The 27,317-nt window shown below is 35.5% G+C and overlaps 1 protein-coding gene across 2 annotated transcripts in view; it reads right to left on the bottom strand.

The window, feature by feature from the left end:
• LOC133622243 (transmembrane protein 198-like) overlaps window positions 1–25,729 on the bottom strand; it is a 63,396-nt gene extending 37,667 nt beyond the window's left edge. For both annotated transcript variants that reach the window (XM_061984746.1, XM_061984747.1), the window contains exon 1: window positions 25,381–25,729. The gene's annotated coding sequence lies outside the window, so the exon portion shown is untranslated. The remainder of the gene's footprint in view (window positions 1–25,380) is intronic.
• Window positions 25,730–27,317: the final 1,588 nt, after the last annotated feature.

Here is a 27,317-nt window from a genome sequence, read left to right as displayed (position 1 = left end):
TGTACAAATGTCTGTATCTCAATGTGTGTGTGTGTGTGTGTGTGTGTGTGTGTGTGTGTGTGTGTGTGTGGGGGTGTGTGTGTGTGTGTGTGTGTGTGTGTGTGTGTGTGTTTTAAGTTATCTGTCCGTATTATGATTTGTCTGTGGGTAAAAAAAATCATTGTCAGTCCGTATTTCCATGTGTGTCTGTGTGTGTGTAAAAGGATTTGTGTAAAGCAGAAAACCTTGATTGGCTGTCTTTTTCCACTTGACTTTTTGCTACATTTCTGCCGCGAAAGAGTTGTGTGTGCGTAATAGGGTTGTAAAATTCCGGGAATATTCAAAGTTGGAAACTTTCCATGGGAATTAACAAGAATATATGGGAATAACGCGAATTAACTGGAAATTAATTGGAATAAACATTGACTGCAACATGCTAGATCTTGCAGCATGATTATTAGCTAAAACAACCTGAGTAAATGCAAATTCAGTAGAATTTCAACCCCGCGCTGTGCATTCCTCCATCACATGTGCAGTGCATTCTTCCATCACATGCAGAGATAATTCCCAGCATGCTACACACTACAGCAGGGCTATTGAGGTCACACTGGTATTTGAGCCCAAGGACTTCATCCAGTCAGGTAAGTTTTGATGATATTACTGGGGTAAATATAGCCGTGATGCTAATTTTCTCTATGTTAAATCCCATTCATTTATGCTAACAACGTTAGCGATCCGAATTTACCTTTTTTGTGATCTGTAAAGTTCAACGAGCAAATACTAAATCAAAAGGTGTAGTTTCCTCTGCCTTCTGTTCTGCTAGCCATTGTGTTGGCAGACAAGAATGTAGGTTATAGTTTGATATAGCATGCTGATTGAGTGTTCATGTATTCATCTAGCCTATTTCTATTCATTTGTCCATCAGTAAAATATTTTTAAAGATTACTCTAATTGTTTAGCTGACTATTTATATCTGTGTGTGGAATTGCATTAGTGTTTTACAAGAATAAATAAATACAAACAGAATAATGCCACGTACACCATCTGATGTGTGAAAACATTTCACCCCAACCAATGTAGGCGGAAAGGCTGTGTACATTTGCAAATACTGTGCAAAGAGCTACGTCAAAAATGCCACAAAGATGCAGCAGCATATAGACAAGTGCCCAATAATATCTAATTATTGTAATTCCCCATTAATTCCCATATATTCCCATTAATTCCCATGGACGGTGTCCAACTTTGAATAATCAAAAAATGGTCAATATTTCCAAACTTCCCGAGCTTAACTTCCCATGGTAAATTTCCGGAAATTTACCGGAAACTTTCCACCCCTTTGCAAGCATATTTGTATGTGCGTGTAATACAATGTGTGTGCGCGCAAAAAAACAAAGTGTGTGTCCGTAATCCGATTCTTGTGAAGCAGAAATCTTAAATGGTTGTCTTTTTGCTACATTTTTGCCATGAAAGAGTTGTGTGTGCGTGTAATACAATGTGTGTGTGTGTAGAAAAAATGTGTGTGTCCGTAATCCGATTCTTGTGAAGCAGAAAAACTAGATCGGTTGTCTTTTTCCAAGTGACTTTTTGCTACATTTCTGCCGTGAAAGAGTTGTGTGTGCATAATCATATCTGTGTATGTTTAATACAATGTGTGTGTGCGTAAAAAAAATGTGTTTAGGCCTTAAATAAATTAGTGAACATACTACACAACTTGTCTTTTAGTAGTAAGTAAACAAAGACTCCTAATTAGTCTGCTGATATATGCAGTAACATATTGTGTCATTTATATTCCATTATTTTGTCAACATTATGAGGGACAAACTGTAAAAACTGATTATTAATCTACGTGTTTATTTACTGTTAATATCTGCTTATTTTCTGTTTTAACATGTTCTATCTACACTTCTGTTGACATGTAATAATCACAATCTTCTCTTGTTTGATACTTTACATTAGTTTTGTATGATACCACAAATTTAGGTATCGATCCGATACCAAGTAGTAACAGGATCATACATTGGTCATATTATGTGTCCATAATATGACTTTTAGAAAAAAAAAATATATATTTTGTGACAATACAAAATATCGGCGTCACCGCTAATGACGCGGGTGAGCTATTGTATCCTCCTACGGTGTGTAGTGAAGCATGTTTAGCTATTCCTCATCCTCCAGTGATAATGGTACTTGTAAGGAAATTACTTTATTTGTTGCCATGGACGCCAGGATTAGTGATTTAGAAGTAGCTAGAACACTGCCGACTGCGGATGGATGTTAGCTGCTAGCGAGCTAGCCATGTCTTAAAGAACCTCTTCCTGAGGGCGTTTCAGTGTTATAACTTCACCTTTATCTTTACTTTTTAAGCCAAAATGCATCCATTGTCCCTATTCTGTCTACACGCTGTGTCTGCTTGTAAGTACTCCGTGTGTGTGCGCTGCCAAACATGCTCCTCTGCTCGTAAAACCAGCAATGTCACGACGTGACAACGTGCCGTCATGCCCGGGAACCGGTACTTTTCAAACAGAGTATAGTACCATTTTTTGATTCATTAGTACCGCGATACTATACTAGTACCGGTATACCGTACAACCGTAAAGCGCACTAACACAGATTGCATTACGCGCACACACAAATATGATTCACAACTCTTTCACAGCAGAAACATAGCAAAAATTCAGCCAATCGAATGCCGTCCTGGTTATCGTACAGCTAAACATTGCACATCAAACAAGTCCATATGGTGGGGCCGTAACAAAGACTCCCGCATGACGTTGTCTCATGATATGTTCCGTTTGTACTGGGAAGTCAGACTATCCGAGTTCCCAGTCGGAAGTTTCAACTGGAAGGCCGGATTTCTTACTTGGAAAGTCGGAGAGTCCTCACCACCCCCAAGATGGATTTTAAAGATGGCTGCTCTGAGTGTAAATAGTAATAGTAATATGTTTTATTACACTTCTGACTAGTTTCACTAAGTTGCAGCAGGAACGCACATTTGTCTGGAAGTTGTTAGTATTCAAAAGAATAGCTTTTGTGTGTGTGGCCATCTTGATTTGCGACTTGGTAAGTGGAACGGTCATAGCTCGGCTGTGACATCGTTCCTAGCTCCGACTTCTGAGGTAATCGGAACACATGATCAGTCTCTGTGCCTTTTTTTAAGCTAAGGTGGGGCCAAAGAAAGTTGCGAATGCAGCACTTTGAAAGAGAATGTGAGAAACACTATTGAACTCCAGGAAGGATTTGTGGCAAGGTACAAAAGTGGCTCTTCCCTTCCCTCTAAGCAGTCTTTGCCAACGAGAGCCTACGATAAAAGGTCAAAATGATGTTACCTGTTCTTTGCTAGCAACACGTAAATTGATACTTCTCGAAAAAAAATTGCTATTTTTGGGTGTCTGGAGCAGAATCATTTGATCTGCATTACTTCTTATTGGAAAAATCGCTGCAGTTTTTCATAGGAGTCTGTCTTTTACAGAGGGGGTTACTAACCAAAACCAAAGTACCACTGTAGGATTGTGTAACCAGAAGTCTCAGCCTTTGTCAGAAATGACTACTAACCAAAACCAAAGTACCACTGTAGGATTGTGTAACCAGAAGTCTCAGCCTTTGTCAGAAATGATTACTAACCCAAACCAAGGTACCACTGTAGGATTGTGTAACCAGAAGTCTCAGACTTTGTCAGAAATTATTACTAACCCAAACCAAGGTACCACTGTATGATTGCATAACCAGGAGTCTCTGACTTTGTCAGTTTTTCAATGGTGTCCAGTCCTGACTCAACAAAGTTAATAGTTTGCAGACATAAAGTTCGCTTGTTGTGCTGTCTTCCCGTAAGTGACTCCTCGCTCCATCCCTCAAATACGTCAAAGGTATTGTTGCAAGATGCCAGTACTGGGCGATTAATCAAAAAATGATGGAAACAGATATTTAGAGCTTTTAACCGACTGAAAACTGCCATGTGGAATATTTCAAAGTTTCCCTTTGTAATTTTCTTTCTACTAATACACCATCCCCTGACAATACAGTACTGATTGTGTAACTACGCGACAAGAATCCAGGTGGCGGCCAGTAACCCAGAAGAAGAAGAAGAAGAAGAAGAAGCAGTAGTCCACTGCACAGACGCGTCATGGAGGAAAAGTGAAACACAGAGCCATCAGTACGAGAGTAGCTTGAACCCAAAAGGAATTTAGTGCTGGTTATTGGGACACGCTTTGGCTCCAATAAGGATGACGTTGACCAAAAAGTAGAGTGGAATAATCGTGCTTTAACCAAAACTTAAGTAAAAGGGTCAATAATCGTGATCCACCAAGTCCTAAGTAGTAGTTAAAAAGTTGTCAGCTCTACAAATTTTCTGTACTAAACTCATTATAGTTGTTTTTAAACGTCACATGACTTGTGTACGTGCATGTAGCCAATACTAAAAACAATAAGCATGTTCATAGTCTGAAAACAAAAACGTGTTCATAGTCTAAAAACAAAAAGCATATTCATGGTCTAAAAACAAACAGCATGTTAAAGTCTGAAAACAAAAAGCATGTTCATCGTCTAAAAACAAAAAGCATGTTAGTCATTTAAAAACAAAAAGCATGTTTATAGTCTAAAAACAAACAGCATGTTCATAGTCTGAAAACAAAAAGCATGTTAATTATCTAAAAACAAAAAGCATGTTAATAGTTTAAACACAAAAAGAATGTTCATAGTCTAAAAACAAAAATCATGTTAACTATCTAAAAACAAAAAGCATGTTCATAGTCTAAAAACAAAAATCATGTTCATAGTATGAATACAAAAAGCATGTTAATTATCTCAAAACAAAAAACATGTTCAGTCTAAAAACAATCCGTATGTTTAGTCTAAACACAAAAAGCATGTTCATAGTCTAAAAAAAAAACCTTTTTAATAGTCTAAAAAGAGAAAATATGTTTATAGTCTAAAAACAAAAATCATGTTTATAGTCTAAAAACAAACAGCATGCTCATAGTCTCAAAACATGTTCATAGTCTAAAAACAATCATGTTCATAGTCTAAAAACAATCGGCATGTTCATAGTCTAAAAACATGTTCATAGTCTAAAAACAATCATGTTCATAGTATAAAAACAATCATGTTCATAGTCTAAAAACAATCATGTTCATAGTTTAAAAACAAAAATCATGTTTATAGTCTAAAAACAAACAGCATGCTCATAGTCTCAAAACATGTTCATAGTCTAAAAACAATCATGTTCATAGTCTAAAAACAATCGGCATGTTCATAGTCTAAAAACATGTTCATAGTCTAAAAACAATCATGTTCATAGTATAAAAACAATCATGTTCATAGTCTAAAAACAATCATGTTCATAGTTTAAAAACAAAAATCATGTTAATAGTCTAAGAACAATAAGCATGTTCATAGTCTAAAACCAAACAGCATGTTCATAGCCTGAAAACATGTTCATAGTCTAAAAACAATCATGTTCATAGTCTAAAAACAAAAATCATGTTAAAAGTCTAAAAACAAAAAACATGTTAATAATCTAAAAACAATAAGCCTGTTCATAGTCTGAAAACAAAAAGAATGTTAATAGTCTAAAAACAAAAAGCATGTTCATAGTCTGAAAACAAACAGCATGTTAATTATCTAAAAACAAAAAGCATGTTCATAGTCTTAATACAAAAACATGTTAATAGTCTAAAAACAAAAATAATGTTAATAGTTTAAACACAAAAAGAATGTTCATAGTCTAAAATCAAAAATCATGTTCATAGTCTAAATACAAAAATCATGTTAATTATCTAAAAACAAAAAGCATGTTAATTGTCTAAAAACAAAAAGCATGTTCATAGTCTAAAAACAAAAAGCATGTTCATGATCTAAACACAAAAAGCATGTTTATGGTCTAAAAACAAACAGCATGTTAAAGTCTGAAAACAAAAAGCATGTTCATAGTCTAAAAACAAAAAGCATGTTAGTAATCTAAAAACAAAAAGCATGTTTATAGTCTAAAAACAAACAGCATGTTCATAGTCTGAAAACAAAAAGCATGTTAATTATCTAAAAACAAAAAGCATGTTCATAGTCTAAAAACAAAAATCATGTTAATAGTTTGAACACAAAAAGAATGTTCATAGTCTAAAAACAAAAATCATGTTAATTATCTAAAAACAAAAAGCATGTTCATAGTCTAAAAACAAAAATCATGTTTATAGTGTAAAAACAAAAAGCATGTTAATTATCTAAAAACAAAAAACATGTTCATAGTCTAAAAACAAAAATCATGTTCATAGTATGAAAACAAAAAGCATGTTAATTATCTAAAAACAAAAAACATGTTCATAGTCTAAAAACAATCCGTATGTTTAGTCTAAACACAAAAAGCATGTTCATAGTCTAAAAAAACCACCTTTTTAATAGTCTAAAAAGAGAAAATATGTTTATAGTCTAAAAACAAAAATCATGTTTATAGTCTAAAAACAAACAGCATGCTCATAGTCTCAAAACATGTTCATAGTCTAAAAACAATCATGTTCATAGTCTAAAAACAATCGGCATGTTCATAGTCTAAAAACATGTTCATAGTCTAAAAACAATCATGTTCATAGTCTAAAAACAATCATGTTCATAGTTTAAAAACAAAAATCATGTTAATAGTCTAAGAACAATAAGCATGTTCATAGTCTAAAACCAAACAGCATGTTCATAGCCTGAAAACATGTTCATAGTCTAAAAACAATCATGTTCACAGTCTAAAAACAAAAATCATGTTAAAAGTCTAAAAACAAAAAACATGTTAATAATCTAAAAACAATAAGCCTGTTCATAGTCTGAAAACAAAAAGAATGTTAATAGTCTAAAAACAAACAGCATGTTTATAGCCTGAAAACTTGTTCATAGTCTAAAAACAATCATGTTCAAAGTCTAAAAACAAAAAGCATGTTAGTAGTCTAAAAACAAAAAGCATGTTCATAGTCTGAAAACAAACAGCATGTTAATTATCTAAAAACAAAAAGCATGTTCATAGTCTTAATACAAAAACATGTTAATAGTCTAAAAACAAAAATAATGTTAATAGTTTAAACACAAAAAGAATGTTCATAGTCTAAAATCAAAAATCATGTTCATAGTCTAAATACAAAAATCATGTTAATTATCTAAAAACAAAAAGCATGTTAATTGTCTGAAAACAAAAAGCATGTTCATAGTCTAAAAACAAAAAGCATGTTCATGATCTAAACACAAAAAGCATGTTTATGGTCTAAAAACAAACAGCATGTTAAAGTCTGAAAACAAAAAGCATGTTCATAGTCTAAAAACAAAAAGCATGTTAGTAATCTAAAAACAAAAAGCATGTTTATAGTCTAAAAACAAACAGCATGTTCATAGTCTGAAAACAAAAAGCATGTTAATTATCTAAAAACAAAAAGCATGTTCATAGTCTAAAAACAAAAATCATGTTAATAGTTTGAACACAAAAAGAATGTTCATAGTCTAAAAACAAAAATCATGTTAACTATCTAAAAACAAAAAGCACATTCATAGTCTAAAAACAAAAATCATGTTTATAGGGTCAATAATCGTGATCCACCAAGTCCTAAGTAGTAGTTAAAAAGTTGTCAGCTCTACAAATTTTCTGTACTAAACTCATGATAGTTGTTTTTAAACGTCACATGACTTGTGTACGTGCATGTAGCCAATACTAAAAACAATAAGCATGTTTATAGTCTGAAAACAAAAATGTGTTCATAGTCTAAAAACAAAAAGCATATTCATGGTCTAAAAACAAACAGCATGTTAAAGTCTGAAAACAAAAAGCATGTTCATCGTCTAAAAACAAAAGGCATGTTAGTCATTTAAAAACAAAAAGCATGTTTATAGTCTAAAAACAAACAGCATGTTCATAGTCTGAAAACAAAAAGCATGTTAATTATCTAAAAACAAAAAGCATGTTAATAGTTTAAACACAAAAAGAATGTTCATAGTCTAAAAACAAAAAGCATGTTAATTATCTAAAAACAAAAAGCATGTTAATAGTTTAAACACAAAAAGAATGTTCATAGTCTAAAAACAAAAATCATGTTAACTATCTAAAAACAAAAAGCATGTTCATAGTCTAAAAACAAAAATCATGTTCATAGTATGAATACAAAAAGCATGTTAATTATCTAAAAACAAAAAACATGTTCAGTCTAAAAACAATCCGTATGTTTAGTCTAAACACAAAAAGCATGTTCATAGTCTAAAAAAAAAACCTTTTTAATAGTCTAAAAAGAGAAAATATGTTTATAGTCTAAAAACAAAAATCATGTTTATAGTCTAAAAACAAACAGCATGCTCATAGTCTCAAAACATGTTCATAGTCTAAAAACAATCATGTTCATAGTCTAAAAACAATCGGCATGTTCATAGTCTAAAAACATGTTCATAGTCTAAAAACAATCATGTTCATAGTATAAAAACAATCATGTTCATAGTCTAAAAACAATCATGTTCATAGTTTAAAAACAAAAATCATGTTAATAGTCTAAGAACAATAAGCATGTTCATAGTCTAAAACCAAACAGCATGTTCATAGCCTGAAAACATGTTCATAGTCTAAAAACAATCATGTTCATAGTCTAAAAACAAAAATCATGTTAAAAGTCTAAAAACAAAAAACATGTTAATAATCTAAAAACAATAAGCCTGTTCATAGTCTGAAAACAAAAAGAATGTTAATAGTCTAAAAACAAAAAGCATGTTCATAGTCTGAAAACAAACAGCATGTTAATTATCTAAAAACAAAAAGCATGTTCATAGTCTTAATACAAAAACATGTTAATAGTCTAAAAACAAAAATAATGTTAATAGTTTAAACACAAAAAGAATGTTCATAGTCTAAAATCAAAAATCATGTTCATAGTCTAAATACAAAAATCATGTTAATTATCTAAAAACAAAAAGCATGTTAATTGTCTAAAAACAAAAAGCATGTTCATAGTCTAAAAACAAAAAGCATGTTCATGATCTAAACACAAAAAGCATGTTTATGGTCTAAAAACAAACAGCATGTTAAAGTCTGAAAACAAAAAGCATGTTCATAGTCTAAAAACAAAAAGCATGTTAGTAATCTAAAAACAAAAAGCATGTTTAGAGTCTAAAAACAAACAGCATGTTCATAGTCTGAAAACAAAAAGCATGTTAATTATCTAAAAACAAAAAGCATGTTCATAGTCTAAAAACAAAAATCATGTTAATAGTTTGAACACAAAAAGAATGTTCATAGTCTAAAAACAAAAATCATGTTAATTATCTAAAAACAAAAAGCATGTTCATAGTCTAAAAACAAAAATCATGTTTATAGTGTAAAAACAAAAAGCATGTTAATTATCTAAAAACAAAAAACATGTTCATAGTCTAAAAACAAAAATCATGTTCATAGTATGAAAACAAAAAGCATGTTAATTATCTAAAAACAAAAAACATGTTCATAGTCTAAAAACAATCCGTATGTTTAGTCTAAACACAAAAAGCATGTTCATAGTCTAAAAAAACCACCTTTTTAATAGTCTAAAAAGAGAAAATATGTTTATAGTCTAAAAACAAAAATCATGTTTATAGTCTAAAAACAAACAGCATGCTCATAGTCTCAAAACATGTTCATAGTCTAAAAACAATCATGTTCATAGTCTAAAAACAATCGGCATGTTCATAGTCTAAAAACATGTTCATAGTCTAAAAACAATCATGTTCATAGTCTAAAAACAATCATGTTCATAGTTTAAAAACAAAAATCATGTTAATAGTCTAAGAACAATAAGCATGTTCATAGTCTAAAACCAAACAGCATGTTCATAGCCTGAAAACATGTTCATAGTCTAAAAACAATCATGTTCATAGTCTAAAAACAAAAATCATGTTAAAAGTCTAAAAACAAAAAACATGTTAATAATCTAAAAACAATAAGCCTGTTCATAGTCTGAAAACAAAAAGAATGTTAATAGTCTAAAAACAAACAGCATGTTTATAGCCTGAAAACTTGTTCATAGTCTAAAAACAATCATGTTCAAAGTCTAAAAACAAAAAGCATGTTAGTAGTCTAAAAACAAAAAGCATGTTCATAGTCTGAAAACAAACAGCATGTTAATTATCTAAAAACAAAAAGCATGTTCATAGTCTTAATACAAAAACATGTTAATAGTCTAAAAACAAAAATAATGTTAATAGTTTAAACACAAAAAGAATGTTCATAGTCTAAAATCAAAAATCATGTTCATAGTCTAAATACAAAAATCATGTTAATTATCTAAAAACAAAAAGCATGTTAATTGTCTAAAAACAAAAAGCATGTTCATAGTCTAAAAACAAAAAGCATGTTCATGATCTAAACACAAAAAGCATGTTTATGGTCTAAAAACAAACAGCATGTTAAAGTCTGAAAACAAAAAGCATGTTCATAGTCTAAAAACAAAAAGCATGTTAGTAATCTAAAAACAAAAAGCATGTTTATAGTCTAAAAACAAACAGCATGTTCATAGCCTGAAAACAAAAAGCATGTTAATTATCTAAAAACAAAAAGCATGTTCATGGTCTAAAAACAAAAATCATGTTAATAGTTTGAACACAAAAAGAATGTTCATAGTCTAAAAACAAAAATCATGTTAATTATCTAAAAACAAAAAGCATGTTCATAGTCTAAAAACAAAAATCATGTTTATAGTGTAAAAACAAAAAGCATGTTAATTATCTAAAAACAAAAAACATGTTCATAGTCTAAAAACAAACCGTATGTTTAGTCTAAACACAAAAAGCATGTTCATAGTCTAAAAACAAAAAACATTTTTAATAGTCTAAAAAGAAAAGACATGTTTATAGTCTAAAAACAAACAGCATGTTCATAGTCTCAAAACATGTTCATAGTCTAAAAACAATCATGTTCATAGTATAAAAACAATCATGTTCATAGTCTAAAAACAATCATTTTCATAGTCTAAAAACAAAAATCATGTTAATAGTCTAAGAACAATAAGCATGTTCATAGTCTAAAACCAAACAGCATGTTCATAGCCTGAAAACATGTTCATAGTCTAAAAACAATCATGTTCATAGTCTAAAAACAAAAATCATGTCCAAAGTCTAAAAACAAAAAACATGTTAATAATTTAAAAACAATAAGCCTGTTCATAGTCTGAAAACAAAAAGAATGTTAATAGTCTAAAAACAAACAGCATGTTTATAGCCTGAAAACATGTTCATAGTCTAAAAACAATCATGTTCATAGTCTAAAAACAAAAAGCATGTTAGTAGTCTAAAAACAAAAAGCATGTTCATAGTCTAAAAACAAAGAGCATGTTCATAGTCTGAAAACAAACAGCATGTTAATGATCTAAAAACAAAAAGCATGTTCATAGTCTGAAAACAAAAACACGTTAATGGTCTAAAAACAAAAATAATGTTAATAGTTTAAACACAAAAATAATGTTCATAGTCTAAAATCAAAAATCATGTCCATAGTCTAAATACAAAAATCATGTTAATTATCTAAAAACAAAAAGCATGTTAATTGTCTAAAAACAAAAAGCATGTTCATAGTCTAAAAACAAACAGCATGTTAATAGTCTAAAAACAAACAGCATGTTTATAGTCTAAAAACAAACAGCATGTTCATAGTCTAAAACAAAAAACATTTGAATGGTCTAAAAAACAAAAATCATGTTTATAGTCTAAAAACAAACAGTAAGTTCATAGTCTCAAAACATGTTTATAGTCTAAAAACAATCAGCATGTTCATAGTCTCAAAAATGTTCATAGTCTAAAAACAATCATGTTCATAGTCTAAAAACAAAAATCATGTTAATAGTCTAAAAACAATCATGTTCATAGTCTAAAAACAATCACGTTCATAGTCTAAAAACAATCACGTTCATAGTCTAAAACAATCACGTTCATAGTTCTAAAAACAAAAAACATGTTAATAATCCAAAAACAATAAGCATGTTCATAGTCTGAAAACAAACACCATGTTCATAGCCTGAAAACATGTTTATAGTCTAAAAACAATCATGTTCATAGTCTAAAAACAATCATGTTCATAGTCTAAAAACCATCAATGTTTAGTCTAAAAACAAAAAACATGTTCAAAGTCTAAAACAAACAGCAAGTTCATAGTCTAAAAACAAAAAATATGTTCAAAGTCTAAAAACAATCATGTTCATAATCTAAAAACATGTTAATAGTCGAAAAACAATAAGCATGTTCATAGTCTAAAAACAAACAGCATGTTCAGAGCCTGAAAACATGTTCATAGTCTAAAAACATGTTCATAGTCTAAAAACAAAGAGCATGTTCATAGTCTGAAAACAAACAGCATGTTAATGATCTAAAAACAAAAAGCATGTTCATAGTCTGAAAACAAAAACACGTTAATAGTCTAAAAACAAAAATAATGTTAATAGTTTAAACACAAAAATAATGTTCATAGTCTAAAATCAAAAATCATGTCCATAGTCTAAATACAAAAATCATGTTAATTATCTAAAAACAAAAAGCATGTTAATTGTCTAAAAACAAAAAGCATGTTCATAGTCTAAAAACAAACAGCATGTTAATAGTCTAAAAACAAACAGCATGTTTATAGTCTAAAAACAAAAATCATGTTTATAGTCTAAAAACAAACAGCATGTTCATAGTCTAAAACAAAAAACATTTGAATGGTCTAAAAAACAAAAATCATGTTTATAGTCTAAAAACAAACAGTAAGTTCATAGTCTCAAAACATGTTTATAGTCTAAAAACAATCAGCATGTTCATAGTCTCAAAAATGTTCATAGTCTAAAAACAATCATGTTCATAGTCTAAAAACAAAAATCATGTTAATAGTCTAAAAACAATCATGTTCATAGTCTAAAAACAATCACGTTCATAGTCTAAAAACAATCACGTTCATAGTCTAAAACAATCACGTTCATAGTTCTAAAAACAAAAAACATGTTAATAATCCAAAAACAATAAGCATGTTCATAGTCTGAAAACAAACACCATGTTCATAGCCTGAAAACATGTTTATAGTCTAAAAACAATCATGTTCATAGTCTAAAAACAATCATGTTCATAGTCTAAAAACAATCATGTTAATAGTCTAAAAACCATCAATGTTTAGTCTAAAAACAAAAAACATGTTCAAAGTCTAAAACAAACAGCAAGTTCATAGTCTAAAAACAAAAAATATGTTCAAAGTCTAAAAACAATCATGTTCATAATCTAAAAACATGTTAATAGTTGAAAAACAATAAGCATGTTCATAGTCTAAAAACAAACAGCATGTTCTGAGCCTGAAAACATGTTCATAGTCTAAAAACATGTTCATAGTCTAAAAACAATCATGTTCATTATGCAAAAACAATCATGTTCATAGTCTAAAAACCAAAATCATGTTAATAGTCTAAAAACAAAAATCATGTTAAGTCTAAAAACAATAAGCATGTTCATAGTCTGAAAACAAAAAGCATGCTAATAGTCTAAAAAGAAACAGCATGTTCATAGTCTAAAAACATGTTCATAGTTTAAAAACACGTTCATAGTCTAAAAACAATCATGTTCATAGTCTAAAAACAATCATGTTCATAGTCTAAAAACAAAAAGCATGTTCATAGTCTTAAAAACAAACAGCAAGTTCATAATCTAAAAACAAAAAGCAAGTTTATCATCAACATGTGCAGTCTGACTCTGGTCGCCTGGAGCTCGTCTTGCCTTCTTTCCTGTCGTCTATTTCTCCCCAAAGCAGGAAGGATTTCCTCTCTTCCTTTTCAAAAGCATCTGCTTCAGCCTGACCGCCTGGGTCACAGCAATACAGAGGGGTGCATTCAAGGGGCGTTGGTAACCACAGCCTTCAGATGCCGCTAAAGACAGGACCTGAAGGCTGTCATCTGACTGAAGCCAAAAACTAAGAGCCACTCCCACCCTGGATGAGAACAAGACCGCAAGGGCCCCGAGTTCTTTGCACGCCATGAAGGCCACAAAGAGAAATGTGGAGTGAAGAATGTATTTATGGTTTGCATAGAATGTGAAAACTTTTTTTTAAATGGAACCGATCTACATGAAAGTGCTTCAAATCTGATCTTCTGGCACCAGATTCAGACCATATCAAGAGGTAGTCCTGAATCCCATTGGAATCTGACTTCAGTCTAAACGCAATGAGACCGGAATGTGACTTTTTGGTCATCTTTGGTCGAGTTGCGTCACTCGTGTGTGCCTGAAAGACACATTCGCCAGAGGAAGTGGATATTTCATCACAACATCCAGTTTTGGTGCGCAAAGTCCATTTTCCATGGTTGGGTGTATCACTTGTCAATAGTGCACAAATAATAGTCTATATGTAATATACGAATATATATTTACGTTCTGAAGAAAAAGCGATTTGTTAACATGTAAGTTGAAAAATAAAGCTAACATAGATCCACGCTGATGTCCGTATCTTCTCTACTTAACAACCATTCAAATATTACAACCCTCCCAAATATATCACACTATATTAGGGTCATACGCTATACCGGTACTAGTATAGTATCGCAGTACTAATGAATCAAAAACGGTACTATACTCTGTTTGAAAAGTACCGGTTCCCGAGATGTATTTATTTATTTATTTTAACGGGCATGACGGCGTGTCATGACATTGCTGGTTTTACGAACAGAGGAGCATGTTCCGCAGCGCACACACACAGAGTACTTACAAGCAGACACAGTGTGTAGACAGAAAAGGGAGAATGGATGCATTTTGGCCTAAAAAGTAAAAATAAAGGTGAAGTTATAACACTGTAACACCCTCAGGAAGAGGTGCTTTAAGACATGGCTAGCAAGCTAGCAGCTAACATCCATCCGCAGTCGGCAGTGTTTTAGCTACTTCTAAATCACTAATCCTGGCCTCCATGGCGACAAATAAAGTGAGTTTCTTACAAGTAACATTATCACTGGAGGACGAGGAATAGCTAAACATGCTTCACCACACACCGTAGGAGGATACAATAGCTCACCGGCGTCACCGCTAACAAAAGCTAGCACGCCTGAATGTAAACAAATGCCATGGGTGGACCTACACCTGACATCTACTGTAATGATACCAAGTACAATAGCGTATGTAGTCGATACTACTATGAATATATTGCTATTTTTTATCGTCGCAAAATCTGTTTTCCTTTTTCAAAAATTCATATTATGTTTATAAAGTCAGGAAATACGTCCCTGGACACATGAGGACTTTGAATATGACCAATGTATGATCCTGTAACTACTTGGTATCGGATCGATACCTAAATGTGTGGTATCATCCAAAACTAATGTAAAGTATCAAACAAGAGAAGAATAAGTGATTATTACATATTAACAGAAGTGTAGATAGAACATGTTAAAACAGAAAATAAGCACATATTAACAGTAAATGAACAAGTGGTTTAATAATACATTTTTACAGTTTGTCCCTCATAATGTTGACAAAATAATAGAATATAAATGACACAATATGTTACTGCATATGTCAGCAGACTAATTAGGAGCCTTTGTTTGTTTACTTACTACTAAAAGACAAGTTGTCTAGTATGTTCACTAATTTATTTAAGGACTAAATTACAATTAAATTATTAAATTAAATCTCTGAGCTGCCACCTTAACGTGGTAGAGGAGTTTGCGTGTCCCAATGATCCTAGGAGCTATGTTGTCCGGGGGCTTCTATGCCCCCTGGTAGGGTCTCCCAAGGCAAACTGGTCCGAGGTGAGGGATCAGACAAAGAGCAGCTCGAAGACCTCTATGAAGAACACGAACAAGGAACCCAGATTTCCCTCGCCCGGACGCGGGTCACCGGGGCCCTCCTCTGGAGCCAGGCCCGGAGGTGTGGCACGATGGCGAGCGCCTGGTGGCCGGGCCTGTCCCCATGGGGCCCGGCCGGGCACAGCCCGAAGAGGCAACGTGGGTCCCCCCTCCAATGGGCTCACCACCCATAGCAGGGGTCATAGAGGTCGGGTGCGATGTGAGCTGGGCGGAAGCCGAAGGCAGGGCACTTGGCGGTCCGATCCTCGGCTACAGAAGCTAGCTCTTGGGACGTGGAACGTCACCTCGCTGGGGGGGAAGGAGCCTGAGCTTGTGCGTGAGGTGGAGAAGTTCCGGCTAGATATAGTCGGACTCACTTCGACGCACAGCAAGGGCTCTGGAACCAGTTCTCTTGACAGGGGCTGGACTCTCTTCCACTCTGGCGTTGCCGGCAATGAGAGGCGACGGGCTGGGGTGGCAATTCTTGTTTCCCCTCGGCTCAAAGCCTGCACGTTGGAGTTCAACCCGGTGGACGAGAGGGTAGCCTCCCTCCGCCTTCGGGTGGGGGGACGGGTCCTGACTGTTGTTTGCGCTTACGCGCCCAACGGCAGTTCAGATTACCCACCCTTTTTGGATTCACTCGAGGGAGTACTGGAGAGTGCTCCCCCGGGTGATTCCCTCGTTCTACTGGGGGACTTCAACGCTCATGTTGGCAACGACAGTGAAACCTGGAGAGGCGTGATTGGGAAGAATGGCCGCCCGGATCTGAACCCGAGTGGTGTTTTGTTATTGGACTTTTGTGCTCGTCACGGATTGTCAATAACAAACACCATGTTCAAACATAAGGGTGTCCATATGTGCACTTGGCACCAGGACACCCTAGGCCGCAGTTCCATGATCGACTTTGTAGTTGTGTCATCGGATTTGCGGCCTCATGTTTTGGACACTCGGGTGAAGAGAGGGGCGGAGCTTTCTACCGATCACCACCTGGTGGTGAGTTGGCTGCGATGGTGGGGGAGGATGCCGGACAGACCTGGCAGGCCCAAACGCATTGTGAGGGTTTGCTGGGAACGTCTAGCAGAGTCTCCTGTCAGAGAGAGTTTCAATTCCCACCTCCGGAAGAACTTTGAACATGTCACGAGGGAGGCGCTGGACATTGAGTCCGAGTGGACGATGTTCCGTACCTCTGTTGTCGGGGCGGCCGATTGGAGCTGTGGCCGCAGGGTAGTTGGTGCCTGTCGTGGCGGTAATCCTAGAACCCGTTGGTGGACACCGGCGGTGAGGGATGCCGTCAAGCTGAAGAAGGAGTCCTATCGGGTTCTTTTGGCTCATGGGACTCCTGACGCAGCAGACAGGTACCGACAGGCCAAGCGGTGTGCGGCTTCAGCGGTCGCGGAGGCAAAAACTCGGACATGGGAGGAGTTCGGTGAGGCCATGGAAAAAGACTTCCGGACGGCTTCGAAGCAATTCTGGACCACCATCCGCCGCCTCAGGAAGGGGAAGCAGTGCAGTGTCAACACCGTGTATGGTGGGGATGGTGCTCTGTTGACCTCGACTGCGGATGTTGTGGATCGGTGGAGAGAATACTTCGAAGACCTCCTCAATCCTACCAGCACGTCTTCCTATGAGGAAGCAGGGCCTGGGGAATCTGTGGTGGGCTCTCCTATTTCTGGGGCTGAGGTTGCCGAGGTAGTTAAAAAGCTCCTCGGTGGCAAGGCCCCGGGGGTGGATGAGATCCGCCCGGAGTTCCTTAAGGCTCTGGATGTTGTGGGGCTGTCTTGGTTGACAAGACTCTGCAACATCGCGTGGACATCGGGGGCGGTACCTCTGGATTGGCAGACCGGGGTGGTGGTTCCTCTCTTTAAGAAGGGGAACCGGAGGGTGTGTTCCAACTATCGTGGGATCACACTCCTCAGCCTTCCCGGTAAGGTCTATTCAGGTGTACTGGAGAGGAGGCTACGCCGGATAGTCGAACCTCGGATTCAGGAGGAACAGTGTGGTTTTCGTCCTGGTCGTGGAACTGTGGACCAGCTCTATACTCTCGGCAGGGTCCTTGAGGGTGCATGGGAGTTTGCCCAACCAGTCTACATGTGCTTTGTGGACTTGGAGAAGGCATTCGACCGTGTACCCCGGGAAGTCCTGTGGGGAGTGCTCAGAGAGTATGGGGTAACGGACTGTCTTATTGTGGCGGTTCGCTCCCTGTATAATCGGTGTCAGAGCTTGGTCCGCATTGCCGGCAGTAAGTCGGACACGTTTCCAGTGAGGGTTGGACTCCGCCAGGGCTGCCCTTTGTCACCGATTCTGTTCATAACCTTTATGGACAGAATTTCTAGGCGCAGTCAGGGCGTTGAGGGTATCTGGTTTGGTGGCTGCAGGATTAGGTCTCTGCTTTTTGCAGATGATGTGGTCCTGATGGCTTCATCTGGCCAAGATCTTCAGCTCTCACTGGATCGGTTCGCAGCCGAGTGTGAAGCGACTGGGATGAGAATCAGCACCTCCAAATCCGAGTCCATGGTTCTCGCCCGGAAAAGGGTGGAGTGCCATCTCCGGGTTGGGGAGGAGATCTTGCCCCAAGTGGAGGAGTTCAAGTACCTCGGAGTCTTGTTCACGAGTGAGGGAAGAGTGGATCGTGAGATCGACAGGCGGATCGGTGCGGCATCTTCAGTAATGCGGACGCTGTATCGATCCGTTGTGGTGAAGAAGGAGCTGAGCCAGAAGGCAAAGCTCTCGATTTACCGGTCGATCTACGTTCCCATCCTCACCTATGGTCATGAGCTTTGGGTCATGACCGAAAGGACAAGATCACGGGTACAAGCGGCCGAAATGAGTTTCCTCCGCCGGGTGGCGGGGCTCTCCCTTAGAGATAGGGTGAGAAGCTCTGCCATCCGGGGGGAGCTCAAAGTAAAGCCGCTGCTCCTCCATATCGAGAGGAGCCAGATGAGGTGGTTCGGGCATCTGGTCAGGATGCCACCCGAACGCCTCCCTCGGGAGGTGTTTCGGGCACGTCCGACCGGTAGGAGGCCACGGGGAAGACCCAGGACACGTTGGGAAGACTATGTCTCCCGGCTGGCCTGGGAACGCCTCGGGATCCACCGGGAGGAGCTGGACGAAGTGGCTGGGGAGAGGGAAGTCTGGGCTTCCCTGCTTAGGCTGCTGCCCCCGCGACCCGACCTCGGATAAGCGGAAGAAGATGGATGGATGGATGGACTAAATTACAATAATAAACATATGTTTAATGTACACTAAGATTTGTTGTTCAAATAAAGCCAATAATGACATTTTTCTGTGGTCCCCTTTATTTAGAAAACTATCGAAATACATTTTGATACCGGTACCAAAATATTGGTATCGGGACAACCCTCCACTATATCCATCCATTCATACATTATATTACTTTACTTTCACCTAAAAAACACTCATTTTTAAGGTGTGGTGACTTGTATTTTATTTTGTAGTAGTAGTTGAGACTTCCTTGTTCACTTAAGGAATTCAGTCAACTTATTTTGTTTTGCAAGTGACATCGAGGCCACAATGGGGTCACATTAGAGCCACAATGGAGCCACAATGGGGCCTCATTGGAGCCACATTGGAGTTTGATAAAGATCACATTTTTAAATCCGATTACAAAAAAAAATTGATTTGTCCCACTTTGGCGTGCAGTGCAAAGTAGTGTGCAAAGGTAGTCATTGTGAATGACCATTTAAATACTGCAAGTGATAAGCAAATACTCTTTGGGCAAATGTGCACCGATAAGCAAAAATGATTTGCATCCCACTAAAACCACTATTTGCATTCAACAGGTATGCACCACACCTGTTTATTATGTATACAAAAAGGATGCAGGGAGGGCAGTATAGCAGTTTGAGCAAAATAAAGAAGTTTTAAGGCGGAATTAATCTATTGCTAAAAGGAGCGCCACAAGTTTCATGTTCCGTCATCAAATAACAACGCGACAGAGATGGATGGCAAATAGAAGATGATGATACAAGTCAAAAAGAGCAGGCAGCACATCACACATTCTCGTACTTTCTGTAACATCCAGGAAATGTCAGCCATCTTGAAAAATGTTCCAACTATAATCTACGGGAAGAAGCCCAGAATTGCTTTTTTAAATGTTCAGAATATCTAAGGGTTCTTCACAAAGAAACCTTACAATGTATTAAATCCGTCAAGTGTTATAAAATGGAGTAGCTGTAGAGAAATGCAATTTTTGTTTTTAGCAATTTTGCCAGGAAATTTTCTATATTTAGAAATAAAATGTTGATGCTCCTCTTGTAGAGAAAAATGTAATTTAAAACATTTGTATGCACGTACAACACTGAAGACCTTCAGTATATCTGTATGTGGAATGGATTAAGCAAAGAAATCAAACAATGTACTAATATGATCCACTTCAACAAACTCTTCAAACTTAAAGTGTTTACAAAGTACAAAGAAGAAGAACCATGATAAACATTCTGAATTTATTTCATCCATCTATTCATTTTCAAAATAATCTTACTCATCTCACCATATGAAATGTAACTTACTTCACCGAGTATTATTTATTTATTTTTATTGTGATTACTTATGGAGTATATTGTGAATAAATTGAGAACAGGAAGTGAACAAAAGTTTTAGCAACTATTATGTAAAAGAAAAGGGGTAGGACTAAATAAGCTCTGCTTCTTTCTACTCCTTTTCGAACATGTTGAAAAGAGAAACTGGAAATTGTCATGTATCATGTTGTATGCATGCATGTTCCAAATAAACTCAAACTCACGTAATAAAGGTGTTTGATGCTAAATTAAACACAACATTATGCCACTACTGGTCTCACCTTTCCTAAAAAATGTTTAAAAAAAGCAACTTAAAGCCTTGTCCTTATGTTTATTGACATATAATATTCATGTTAAAATATAATAATAATTTTTGTTGCAAATGAATATCTGCTCCAAATATCGCCTCCTTGACTAATAGTCGGCCCTAGAAAAAACATGTCCATCTGTAGTTATTTCAAAAGTCTGTGCATGTGTTCATACTAGAAAAGATGATGAATAAAAATTAAAGCAAATTGCTATAGGTGCAAGTGTTATTTCTGCTGGCACAACTGCCGTTTGAAGTTATGCATTTCATATTGAAGTTGAAAGATCAATCTTCTCACATGCTCAGCTGGATTAACCATCATAATTATTAGGGGTGTAACGATTGTTCGATATATCCATTTATAGTCCTAGAGTTCAAGTATATTGGTCTGTGCTCAGCAAGTTGACCCTCCGGAAGATATGAATCGATCCGACATGGATTTAAAAGGCAATACGTCGATTTCATCCCTACTAGCAAAAGAAAACAGACTTTATATGAAGTTTAGCACTTTTTATGATAACACACCAACAATCCGCTAAGGCAGTGTAGCAAAAGCCACAACACAATAATATAAAGCTGCAACACAACATTAACACACAGCTAAATCTACTGTTAATTCAACAAGAAGACATGTTGGTTGCACTGTGTAAATATTGTATTATTTTATGTTGAAAGACAAAATCAGAAGTAGCAGCTTAATCTACTGTTAGCATGTTGTACACTCTACTGTTATTGAAAATGTTTCCTCTAGTTAATTCAAGCTAAAGTGTTGGTTGCACTTTATTCAAATAAGATGAGAATGTTCAATATATTTTGTGTACTTGTTTGTTTGTATCATAATACATGTATACATCATTCCTTACAATAAATAACATTAATTGTTGTATCATAATTCATGTATACATAATTCCTTACAATAAATAAAATTGACTGTTGTGTACTTGTTTGTTTCATAATTTATGTATACATCATTCCTTACAAGAAATAACATTAATTGGTTTTTACTTGTTTGATTGTATCATAATTAATGTATACATCATTACTTACAAGAAATAACATTAATTGTTGTTTACTTGTTTGTTTGTATCCAGTGACGTGCGGTGAGGTTCATGGCTGGTGAGGCACTGACTTCATCACAGTCAGATTTACAAACATATGAACCCTAAAGAGTATTTTATTCACCATTTGATTGGCAGCAGTTAACGGGTTATGTTTAAAAGCTCATACCAGAATTCTTCCTTGCTTGGCACTCAGCATCAAGGGTTGGAATTGGGGGTTAAATCACCAAAAATTATTCCCGGGCGCGGCGCCGCTGCTGCCCACTGCTCCCCTCACCTCCCAGGGGGTGATCAAGGGGATGGGTCAAATGCAGAGGACAAATTTCACCACACCTAGTGTGAGTGACAATCATTGGTACTTTAACTTAACTTTAACTTTACACATACAAACTGTAGCACACAAAAAAACACATTTAATAAAAAAAACGTTATTATGGTCTTACCTTTACTTATAAATGAAGTCCATGCGCCGCTCCTTCTGAACAAAAGCATCGATAACTTGTTTGTAGAAGTCTTCCTTATCTTTCTTCAGTTTTAAAAGTCTCTCTCTCTCTCGATGGAGATCTTCCTTTAATTATTACCTCCTGCTTCGATTGAAAGTCCAGTTTAGAAAACTGTTCTGCCCTCTCTATATGTGTTGAGGTTATACAGCTTGGCAGACAGCTAACAACCAATCCAGGACGTTCTAATAAAGTTCCAAAGCAGATGAATCCATTTAGGTTCTTTATTGTTGTTGATATTGCTTTGTCTTGCACTGGACTTTTTTTTTTTTTTTTTGTAAAACTGAAATACACACAATGACAATGTATAAGCTATATGATTCAATCAACACACTGAAATGTAATACACAATATGTAAACATCAGCTCCACACAAATTCACAGCACCACCATCAAACAAACACTGCTGAGTGTTGAAACTATTTCGATGGTGGAAATACACGACCAGCAGCCATTTTAAGTCATCAAACATCCATTAAATTAGTGCACAAAAATCGTTTTTCAATACACATCTTACTATCAAATTTAGCCACTTTCCACCTTCATATTGAGCCACATAAACAAGTTAAACAGTTTACTTACAGACTTATCTTTTCCAAGGCTTGTAAGAGGTAACACAACTTGTCTACTTCTTATTGTCTCATGAACTGAACTAACATCGTAAACCAGAAGTGCCCAAACTGATGATGCGCAGCATTTTCCCATCACCACAAGGTGTCAGTAATAGTCCACAATCAAACGGGCATAACAAAAACTGTTTTATTTTAGATATGTAATCCTCCATGTTAATAGTCCAGGCGAGAGGAAAAAATAAACGATCGCTGCTAACTGTTGCTGCTTGTTGTCACTTCTTCTGTAGCCGAGTAGTCGCAAGAATGATCTCTAGGATCACTACCGCCCTCTACCACCAGGAGGCGGGATTACTGCGAGCCCCACCCAGTGTGTCTAAGCAGCCGTTTTATGATTGCTCAGCACAAAAAATACGTTACACACATACAGTTGTTGACAAAATACACTGTACATTATATACCTCAGCTAACTAAACTATGGAAATGTATAATATAATTCATATAGCAATACGGTCTCACTGCACAGCAGGCCAGCAGTTAGCCAAGTCATTGCGCAATCCATGGCGAGGCTCAACTGGCTGGTGACTCACCGCAAGTCTCTTCTCAGTATTTGAACGGCAAATGTGAAAATTCAGCGATTTTGAATAAAAATAATCTAAAACTGGTGAAGTTAAATGGAAAATAACTTTATAGTATAATCACTGGATACATATAACAATTTAATTAATTAATTTTTTTTACATTTTTTTTCTTTCCATGATGGCACGTGAGGCCCCGCCTCACCTGCCTCCCCTGACTGCACGTCACTGTTTGTATCATATATTCATGTAAACATCAATCCTTACAAGAAATAACATTGTTGTTGACTTGTTGGTTTGTATCATAATTCATGTATACATTATTCCTTACAAAAAATAACATTAATTGTTGTTTACTTGTTTGTTTCATAATCCATGTATACATCATTCCTTACAATAAATACAATTGTCGTTTACTTGTTTATTTGTATCATAATTCATGTATTCATCATTCCTTACAAGAAAGAACATATATTGTTGTTTACTTGTTTGTTTGCATCATAATTCATGTATACATCATTCCTTACAAGAAATAACATTAATTGTTGTTTACTTGTTTGTTTGCATCATAATTCATGTGTACATACTGTAATTCCTTACAAGAAATAACATTAATTGTTGTTTATTTGTTTGTTTGCATCATAACTCATGTAAACACCATTCCTTACAAGACATAACATTGTTGTTTACTTCTTTGTTTCATAATTCATGTAAACATCATTCCTTACAAAAAATAACATTAATTGTTGTTTACTTGTTTGTTTGCATCATAATTAATGTAAACATAATTCCTTAAAATAAATAACATTGTTGTTTACTTCTTTGTTTCATAATTCATTTAAACATCATTCCTTACAAGAAATAACATTAATTGTTGTTTACTTGTTTGTTTGCATCATAATTAATGTAAACATAATTCCTTAAAATAAATAACATTGTTGTTTACTTCTTTGTTTCATAATTCATTTAAACATAATTCCTTACAAGAAATAACATTAATTGTTGTTTACTTGTTTGTTTGTATCATAATTCATGTAAACATCATTCCTTACAAATAACATTGTTTACTTGTTTGTTTGTATCATAATTCATGTAAACATAATTCCTTACAAGAAATAACATTAATTGTTGATTACTAGCTTGTTTGTATCATAATTCATGTATACATCATTCCTTACAAGAAATAACATTAATTGTTGTTTACTTGTTTGCATCATAATTCATGTATACATATTTCCTTACAAGAAATAACATTAATTGTTGTTTACTTGTTTGTATCATAATTCATGTATACATCATTCCTTACAAGAAATAACAATAATTGTTGTTTACTTGTTTGTATCATAATTCATGTAAACATCAATCCTTACTAGAAATAACATTGTTTACTTGTTTGTTTGTATCAAAATTCATGTAAACATAATTCCTTAAAAGAAATAACATTGTTGTTTACTAGCTTGCTTGTATCATAATTCATGTACCGGTATACATCATTCCTTACAAGAAATAACATTAATTGTTGTTTACTTGTTTGTATCATAATTAATGTAAACATCAATCCTTACAAGAAATATCATTGTTTACTTGTTTGTTTGTATCATAATTCATGTATACATTATTCCTTACAAAAAATAACATTAATTGTTGTTTACTTGTTTGTATCATAATTCATGTATACATCTTTCCTTACAATAAATAACATTAATTGTTGTTTCCTTGTTTGTATCATAATTCATGTATACATAATTCCATACGAGAAATAATAGCAACATAGGAAACTTCAGCTGCAGTATTCATTATTTATTTTACACTCACACTGCTTGACTTGTTTTAAATTAAAAGTTACTTAAACGATTTCAACTCACTGAATCGTATCGAATCGCATCGTTCCGGAAAAAATAATATCGTATCGTCAACCAAGAATATCGCACCGTTCCCCCTCTAATTAATAGCGATGCATTGTTTCCAACCTTCCTCTCATTAAGTTGAGCAAGAAACAACTTAGTGGTCACATTTACGACTCAAACAGAAAATCCGTTCCGATTCCAGACTTTGTCTGAAAATATGAGTTAAAAGTGGGGGAAGTTGAGGGTAACTCACCGAGGAGAGAGCCAGTTGGAAGGTCGTCTTCTGCGGGACGGGTTGGTGCTGTCAGCGGCTGGAGGACTCCACCATTCACGAACACTTGGCAGAGAAAACCGGTTTCTTTTTTCCAACTTCTGTTTTTGTCCAAAAGAAAAGGTGTAAAGTGAGCTACTTTGTCACGTTAGCTCGCCGTGGAAGTGGACACTCGGCTCTCCACTTTGGAGCGGACTTTCTCGGGGAACTCCTACACCCTTTCCCCCCGTTCCTCCCTGCTTCCACGGCTCGTTCAAAAAACAAAAAATGGGGGAAACTTTGGTTCCCTCCCCCGTCGGAGGCAAATCCCTCTCGATCCCACCTCCAGGCGTCGTCCATTGTGTCGCGGGAGGAGGAGGAGGGGTTTCACCCAGGCCTCCTTTTAGGACGGGGGTGTCCAAAATGTGGCCCGGGGGCACCTCGTGTTTAAACGGCCCGCGGCACACCCTAAAAACATTCTTTAAAAATATTTAAAAAGTGGATTAAAAGAGCCAAGTGAAATGGAAGAGGGAAAAAGTTGCAATGTTCACAAATAAAATGTTTTCTTTAAAGCTGTCATTGCTCCAAAAATAAAATCGAATAAACATGTTGTTGTAAATTAAGGCTCCAATTACTTCACATCAAATATTCCACTTTGAAATATTTTATTGCATTGTGTTCTTGCCATATAAAAGCCAACGTTTGACAAATAAAAGTGCATAAAACAAAAATGTACAAAACCCCAAATCGGTGAAGTTGTCACGTTGTGTAAATGGTAAATAAAAAGAGAATACAATGATTTGCAAATCCTTTTCAACTTATATTCAACTGTAATAGACTGCAAAGACAAGATATTTAATGTTCACACTGTTTGCAAATAATCATGAACTTAGAATTTAATGGCAGCAACCCGTTGCAAACAAGTTGCGACAAACTGTAGTTACTGACAGTGGTTTTCTGAAGTGTTCCTGAGCCCATGTGGCGATATCCTTTACACACTGATGTCGCTTTTTGAGGCAGTACCGCCTGAGGGATCGAAGGTCCATAATATCATCGCTTACGTGCAGTGATTTCTCCAAAATCCATAAACCTTTTAATATTACGGAGCGTAGATGTTGAAATCCCTAAATACCTTGCAATAGCTGGTTGAGAAATGTTCTTCTTAAACTGTTTGACCATTAGCTCAGGCATTTGTTGACAAAGTGGTGACCCTCGCCCCATCCTTGTTTGTGAATGACTGAGCATTTCATGGAAGCTGCTTTTATACCCAATCATGGCACCCACCTGTTCCCAATTAGCCTGTTCACCTGTGGGATGTTCCAAATAAGTGTTTGATGAGCATTCCTCAACTTTCTCAGTCTTTTTTGCCACTTGTGCCAGCTTCTTTTAAACATGTTGCAGGCATCAAATTCCAAATGAGCTAATATTTGCAAAAAATAACAAAATTTACCAGTGTGAACATTAAATATATTGTATTCGCAGTCTATTCAATTGAATATAAGTTGAAAATGATTTGCAAATCATTGTATTCTGTTTTTATTTACCATTTACACAACGTGACAACTTTGGGTTGTGTAGACCTGAAGTTCATCTTGAGCAGGGGTTCTTAACCTTTTTGACCCCAGGGCCCAACTTTTCCAATACAGGGGGACCCAGGGCCCACTCAAATACTATGCTGATTTAGTAATCTTACTATTGATTTGCAGCATATTTATTATTTATATATAATCTACTTACAGTTTACAACCTTGTTAAACGATGTGAAAGCATGTGTTAGTCACAAAAAATATTAGTATTCCACACATAAAACCTTAGGCTTTGGTCAGGCTGATTAGAAATATAAGTACTAATCAAATATACTGCATAAGAAGGGACTCCTCAATAACCAAGTGCCGACAAAAAAATGGACATAAAATGATGTTGTGCTAAAATAAACTACT

Source organism: Nerophis lumbriciformis, linkage group LG23 (genome assembly GCF_033978685.3).
Source record: "Nerophis lumbriciformis linkage group LG23, RoL_Nlum_v2.1, whole genome shotgun sequence".
Lineage (NCBI taxonomy): Eukaryota > Metazoa > Chordata > Actinopteri > Syngnathiformes > Syngnathidae > Nerophis > Nerophis lumbriciformis.
Note: the sequence above shows the minus strand (reverse complement) of the source record. Positions and strands in the feature narration are given on the sequence as shown.